Genomic DNA, 6,596 nt, shown 5'->3' with positions numbered 1-6,596 from the left:
CATCAACAAGGCAAAAGTGTCTTTTCCTACAAACTTTTTCATTCAGCAACATTACATCCACCCAGGATTCATTGTGCTCATGAGCATGATGGCACGCCAGTCGGGTCGCCTCTCTGCGGTCATCTCACCCCATTGCTTCATCCTCACCAGCTTTTTACACTTTCTCCATTGAGGGTAACAGCTCTTCTCAGAGTGGAGAGGGCATGTGGACATGTTAAGTCCTACAATTTAGAGACACATGAAAAAGTTGTCCTGGTTTCACCAAAGGTGAGCTTTTAACCCTATTTCCTGACACTGACACCTGCCCTGGGTGGATGCTCTGTTTCAAGGTTAAATGAGGCTATTCCTGGTTAGCTTATGGCATGGAGGAATGACGCTTTCAGGAGTCACAGAGCCTTTGCTAAATAAGCAGCAGCTGTCCAAATGCTTGTAAAAACAAACAATCTCTCTCCACAAATCCGAATGAGCCAAAAGGTGACTTCTTTAGAAAACTCACAAATCCATTTTCTGATCATCTGACCACTTGTGGAGTGAAGAGTCAGAGAAATAAATAGTTTCCCTCAGGCCAGACAAAAGCTTTCCCTCTCCCCTTTTCTTTTTGCTCTGTTTATATTTTTCTTTCCTCCCATTCCCTCACTGCGCAAAGTCTGGGGCCTCCACTCTCCACCATACTAGTCCATGGGAGCAGCAGATTTTTTTAAATGACAATATCTCATGTGCCTAACCAGAGCTGGTTCCGTATTACAGTAGGCAGGAAATGTTTGATTTAGTACTGGGGATGAAGCCTGGATCAGGTCTTTCCAGAATCTGATGCTACAGCTCATTTAGGGCTTGTCTACGTGATTGCTGCACAACAAGCCATGGTGTCAATCTAGACAGTAAGGCTATGTCTACACTGGCGCGATCTTGCACCAGAGCTATGCAAATGAGGCTAAGCATGGAATATTGCCAAGCCTCATTTGTATATTAATGAGCCGCTATTTTACGGAAGAGGCTCTTGCACAAGAAGGAGCTGTACACTGCCCCTTCTTGCTCAAGAAAAACCCTCTTGCGCAATGCCGTTATGCCTGAAAATAATCAGCGTAACAGCATTGCGCAAGAGAGTTTTTCTTGTGCAAGAAGGGGCAGTGTAGACAGCTCCTTCTTGCGCAAGAGCTTCTTCCGCAAAAATGGCAGCTCATTAGATATGCAAATGAGGCTTGGCAATATTCCATGCTTAGCCTCATTTGCATAGCTCTGGAGCAAGATCACACCAGTGTAGACATAGCCTAAAAGCGGTGAGGAGTCCTGTGGCACCTTATAGACTAACAGAAGTGTAGGAGCGTAAGGTTTCGTGGGCAAAGACCCACTTCATCAGATGCATGTAGTGGAAATGTCCAGAGGCAAGTATAAATAAGCTGGCCAGAATCAGGCTAGAGATAACAAGGTGAATCCAATCAGGGAGGCTGAGGCCCACTTCTAGTAGCTGATCTGGAGGTGTGACTACCAAGAGAGGAGAAGCTGCTTTTGTAGTTAGCTAGACAGTCACAGTCTTTGTTTAATCCTGAGTTGATTGTGTCAAACTTGCAGATGAATTGTAGCTCAGCAGTTTCTCTTTGAAGTCTGATCTTGAAGGTTTTTGCTGCAGGATGGCTCCCTTTAGATCTGCAATTGTGTGTCCAGGGAGATTGAAGTGTCTCCTACAGGTTTTTGTGTAACCTAATATCTGATTTGTGTCCATTTATCCTTTTACATAGGGATTTAAAGCTGTGGAGCAGGCTCATTCTGCTCTCTGTAGGCGGTCTCCATGCCACTGGATGGGACAGTGCCACCCCCAGCAGGTGTGTGGGTTACAACAGCACCAGCTTGCTACGCAGTGACGGATTATTTGAACACTGCTCCAGGGCAAGGAAAGTCCCAGTGTGCTGCTAATCTATACGCTACAGCCCAGGCCTGTGCACTGGAGCAATGTGCACACAGCGAGTTGCTGCCAGTAGATTAGCGTGCTGTAGATTCACATCCAGGTTTGCTGTGCTTTAATCCACCATGGAGCCCCGCCCTTACACGCTGCACATAAAGCTAAGAGAGAGGCTAACTTATAAGAGTGCTCGCACCTCTGTTAGGAGAATAACAACCCACTAGGTAGGAACAATTTTCATAAGTTAATGCCTCAAGGGATCAAGCAAAATTGATTACTTAATGGAGGTGGCCTTCTGCTACAGGTGGAGAAAGGTTGCCCAGTCTGGGACCCTTTCTGCCCCCTTATTGAATGAGTGTGCTGTCTTTATCCAGATCCCTTTTTCTAGAATGAAGCCCACGAAGGAGAGAGACTAGTTACCTGGAAACAGAAGGGGTACGACAGGCTACCGAGAAGCAGGCAAGTGGGTTCATTACAGCGTGACGGTAGGAAGGCTTTGAAAATTGGATCACTGGGTTGTTTTGATGATTGTGCTGACCCCGGGGTGATTCTGTTTGCCCTTCCATGGGAGCTGTCAGATACTAGAGTGAGAACCCCAATGCAAAGGGCAGCCTTCTCCGTCCCACACCTCCTAGCACCACATTGCCAATGTATAGGAAAACTTTTTACAGTTTTTTCAGAAATAATTACAGGCTTCACATCTGATTAATAAACCCATGTGTTTTAAGGCTAGTGGGGACCATTAAGTTCATTATCTAGCCTGATCTTCTGTCCTGCACAGGCCATAGAATTTCAACCAAGCAGTCTTCCTCGAGCCCAGTGATGAATTTGGCTACAATAGATCTCCCCAAAAGGCACTCAGTCTTGGTTTAAAGAGGTCAAGAAATGGCAAATCTACCACACAAAAATAATGGGGGATTTCAGCTACCCCATATTGACTGGGCACATGTTGCCTCAAGACCAGATATGGAGATAAAGATTCTTGTCACCTTAAATGCCTGCCTCTTGGAGCACTGAGTCATGGAACCCAAAACAAGAGAGGCAACTCTTGAGTTAGTCCAAAATTCAGCATAGGATTTGGTTCAAGACATGAATATAACTGGACCACTTAGTCATAATGCCCATAATAGAATTCAATTTAAAATCCCGGTGGTGAGGAAAACTCCACAGCAGTCCAACACTGTAACATTTTAATTTCAGAAAGGGGAGCTACAGAAAAATAAGGAAGTTAGTTAAACAGAAATTAAAAGGTACGGTACCAAAAATGAAATCCCTTCAAACTTCATGGAAACTTTTTAAAGACCCCAAATTAAAAACAAACAGTAAAAGACCCCAAAATGTCCTACTGACTAAACAATAAAGTAAAAGAAGCAGTGAAAGGCAAAAAGGTATCCTTTAAAAGGTGGAAATCCTAGTGGGGAAAATAGAAAGGAGCATAAAGTAATAGCAAAATAATGTTAGGTACAAAGGCGGGGATGTGACTGATAGCTATAAAATCATGGAGGAAATCATGGAGTGAGGAAAGCAAATAAGGAAGTGTTATGAACTCCTTTTAATAACACAAGAACTAGGGCTCACTAAATTGAACTGAACAGACAGTAGGTTTAAAACAAAGAAAAGGAAGTATTTCTTCACACAATGCACAGTCAACCTGTGGAACACTTTGCTAGAGGATTTTGTGAAAGCCAAGATCATAATAAGGTTAAAAAAAAGAACTAGATACATTCCTGGAGGATAGGTCTATCAATGACTATTAATTAGGTTGGGCACGGCCGGCCCTGATCACTTGGCGGGCGCACATAAGTGCCCCTGCAGGCGCTATGGTGCCCGCGGGCACCGTGTTGGGGACGACTGCCCTAGATTCTGTTTGTCAAAGGCTGGGAATGGGTGATGGGATGGGTCACTTGATGATTCCCTGTTCTGTTCACTCCCTCTGGGACGCTGAAACTAGCCATTGTAGGTACATCTACACTACAGAGTTTTTTTGGAAAAATCACCGTTTTTCCGAAAAAACTTCACTTACATCCACACTGCAGTTGTGTTCTTTTGAAAGAAAATTGAAAGAAGAGAGAGTTTTTTCTGGCACTGGTAATCCTCTTTCTATGAGGAAGAAGCCTTTTTGCAAAAGAGCATTTTTGGAAAAAGCTGTGTGTGGATGGGGAGGAGGGAGTTCTTTCACAAGAAGAGGAAAGAGGAAAAAGCACAGGTGCCCTGGTGACCACTCCATCCATAGTAAACACAGCTGAAATGTGAGATAGCACCCATTCAGTGTGGATGCTGTCTGTCGAAAAAGCAGATTGCTTTTTCGATGTGCTTTGGCAGTGTAGACGCTCTCTTTCGGAAGAAGTTTTTTCAGAAGATCTCTTCAGGAAAAGCTTCTTCCAAAAGAAGCCTGTCAGAAAACAGGACTCTGGGCTAGATGGACCTTTCGTCTGACTCAGTCTGACTGTTCTTATATTCGATTAATGAAACAATGGACTTTCTATGAGCTTGTGTTGTCCAGGAGATTGGTGGGCAGTACAAGATGCACATTTGTGGGGAAAGTCTGCTCCTTGGAGTTTGCTGGGGTCACTTGGTAATATAGCTCAGGAGTGGCTGGCCAGAGCATGTGTTGCTGACTTGCCTGAGGGAATTGTTTGTGTTAACCATGGGAGTGTGGAAATAGGAGGTGGAGTCTTGAGGAGTGGGTATTTTTGTGTGTTAGGAGGTGTTTGTGGATTAAGCATGTATTTGGGGAATGTCTGTACCAAAGCATGAATCATCTTTATGCTTCAATTGATTTTCTTCTGGAAGGACAATGCAAGGATAGGAGAGGCAGCAGAAGAATTTTGGCTGATATGGTCCCTGGGTAACACCCCCATTAGTAAGTAACACGATCTTTTAGGATGTGAAACATTTCTATGGGCTGAGCTCTGTCACTCAAGTATTTGCTCTATTTACTGATGAGATCACATGGAATGTTGGGGGGGGGGGAGAAAGAACAAGGGAAAGAAAGGAGATCCTTATCACAATGGGGAAAGGAGACCTGGTTTAATAGAGTGGAGAGAGCCAGAAGGGTCTTAAAGCATTTCTTCATAAACTTCACAAAAGCCGCGAGGTGGATAAATATCGTTCTGACAATGTTCTAGGTGAGAAGAATTGAGAGCAATACTGAGTAATCTGCCCCAGGACATTCCAAGAGTTAGTGGAAAGCCAGCAATAGAACTTTGAAGCCCTGGATCAGTTCTCTAGCTGACCCATTAGGCCAAATTCCCTTGTCAAATTATTTATAGGCGATTAATTCATATAGCCGGTAAGACATCAAAAATTTCTAATTATATCTAGTCATGTCAAATGACAATTATGCCTTTAGTTAAGTATGCCAGACAATACTTTGCCAGAGAAAGGTTAGCCAAAAATGCTTTGACTGAAGATCTGTTGCGAATGCAGATCAGACCTTATAAAAGGACCCCTGGGAAAAAATTTGCCTTGTCCTTACACAGAAAGCTTTAAGGTGAGCATACGGCAGGATCTAAGTTTTTGTAGAGGGGAAATTTCCCCCTGCATTCCACACATCTGCCACCAGCACTCATGTCCATGAGGGATTGGCTCTGTTTTCAAATCTGCTTTTCAAGTTGCCTATGTATCTTCAATGTGTAATTTATCACTGGAGTTTCATTCAGTAGTAAGAAGCAAATTTCTATTTTTTTGTTTACAGCACTGGTCAGCTTCGATCCTGCATACAATCCATTGGATATCAAAAGAGGTAAGACCCTGATTTACTAATTCCAAGGGATAAGAGACTATGCAGAGTGGGATTTCTGTAGAGCTGAATGGGCACTTGCTCCACCATCATCATCATCATCATCAACAACAACAACCATGGGCTCAACGCCCGTTGGTGTTTGATGCCTCCCTCACTATTTCCTTCCATTCCACGTTCTAATTGATAGTATATGTGTTAGTTGTAGCTTCCTGTTGGTAGCCAACTTATCGACCCAACCCCAATCGCTCGATTGGTATCGTGGACCTTGTTTAACTGGGCAACGTCCGAGCCGGCATCTTTTATTAGTTAGTTGTACTGGCATCAGATTTCATTCATATTGTTGTTTTACAATCAGCACATTGACACTTATCTGACCAACCCTCCTCCTTTATCCAGGCTTTGGACTGGCATGAAACTCCTAAAGGTTTCATGGCGGAGTTACTTGATATATCTGCTAGTAGTTATGCCCATTGTCCAAATGCATTGAGTCCTGTGCTTGGGCTGTGCTGCCTATGCCAGTACAGGTCTCCAAAGTAGATGGAACTTGAAGCCACTGACAGCTGGTGCTTCTCAATCTGAGTGATCAGTTCTAGATGTTAGGTCTTTAATATCATTGTATCCGAAGTGACTAGAGCCCTCCAGCTGAGAAAATATTGTGAAATCTTACTCTGTTCCCCCCCTCAGACACAGGTATTATTATAATTATCACTTTGTCAAGAATTGGCTATATCAAACTTACTGAAATGTGTCATTTGAAAATACAAGCAATTTTGTAACATGTACTACAAAGGCTTGATTCTCACTATTGCTCAGAACTCAGCCATTCCCTGCTGTTAGAAATCCAAAGTTTATGTAAAAACCTAAGAATGATTTAGAATTCCAAGTCCTATTTTTGAAAGTATTGGTTTTAATGATTTTTGTAAATTATACTCTGGTACATTTACTACTGTACTA

At 43.1% G+C, this 6,596-nt stretch overlaps 1 protein-coding gene across 1 annotated transcript in view; it reads left to right on the top strand.

Moving 5' to 3' along the window:
• Window positions 1–5,286: 5,286 nt before the first annotated feature.
• Window positions 5,287–6,596, top strand: part of LOC102454405 (myosin heavy chain, skeletal muscle, adult-like) — a 36,590-nt gene continuing 35,280 nt past the window's right edge. Inside the window, exons 1-2 of the mRNA XM_075903410.1 lie at window positions 5,287–5,390; window positions 5,595–5,642. The gene's annotated coding sequence lies outside the window, so the exon portion shown is untranslated. The remainder of the gene's footprint in view (window positions 5,391–5,594; window positions 5,643–6,596) is intronic.

The sequence above is a fragment of the Pelodiscus sinensis genome, chromosome 20, assembly GCF_049634645.1.
Source record: "Pelodiscus sinensis isolate JC-2024 chromosome 20, ASM4963464v1, whole genome shotgun sequence".
Classification (NCBI taxonomy): Eukaryota; Metazoa; Chordata; order Testudines; family Trionychidae; genus Pelodiscus; species Pelodiscus sinensis.
Note: the sequence above shows the minus strand (reverse complement) of the source record. Positions and strands in the feature narration are given on the sequence as shown.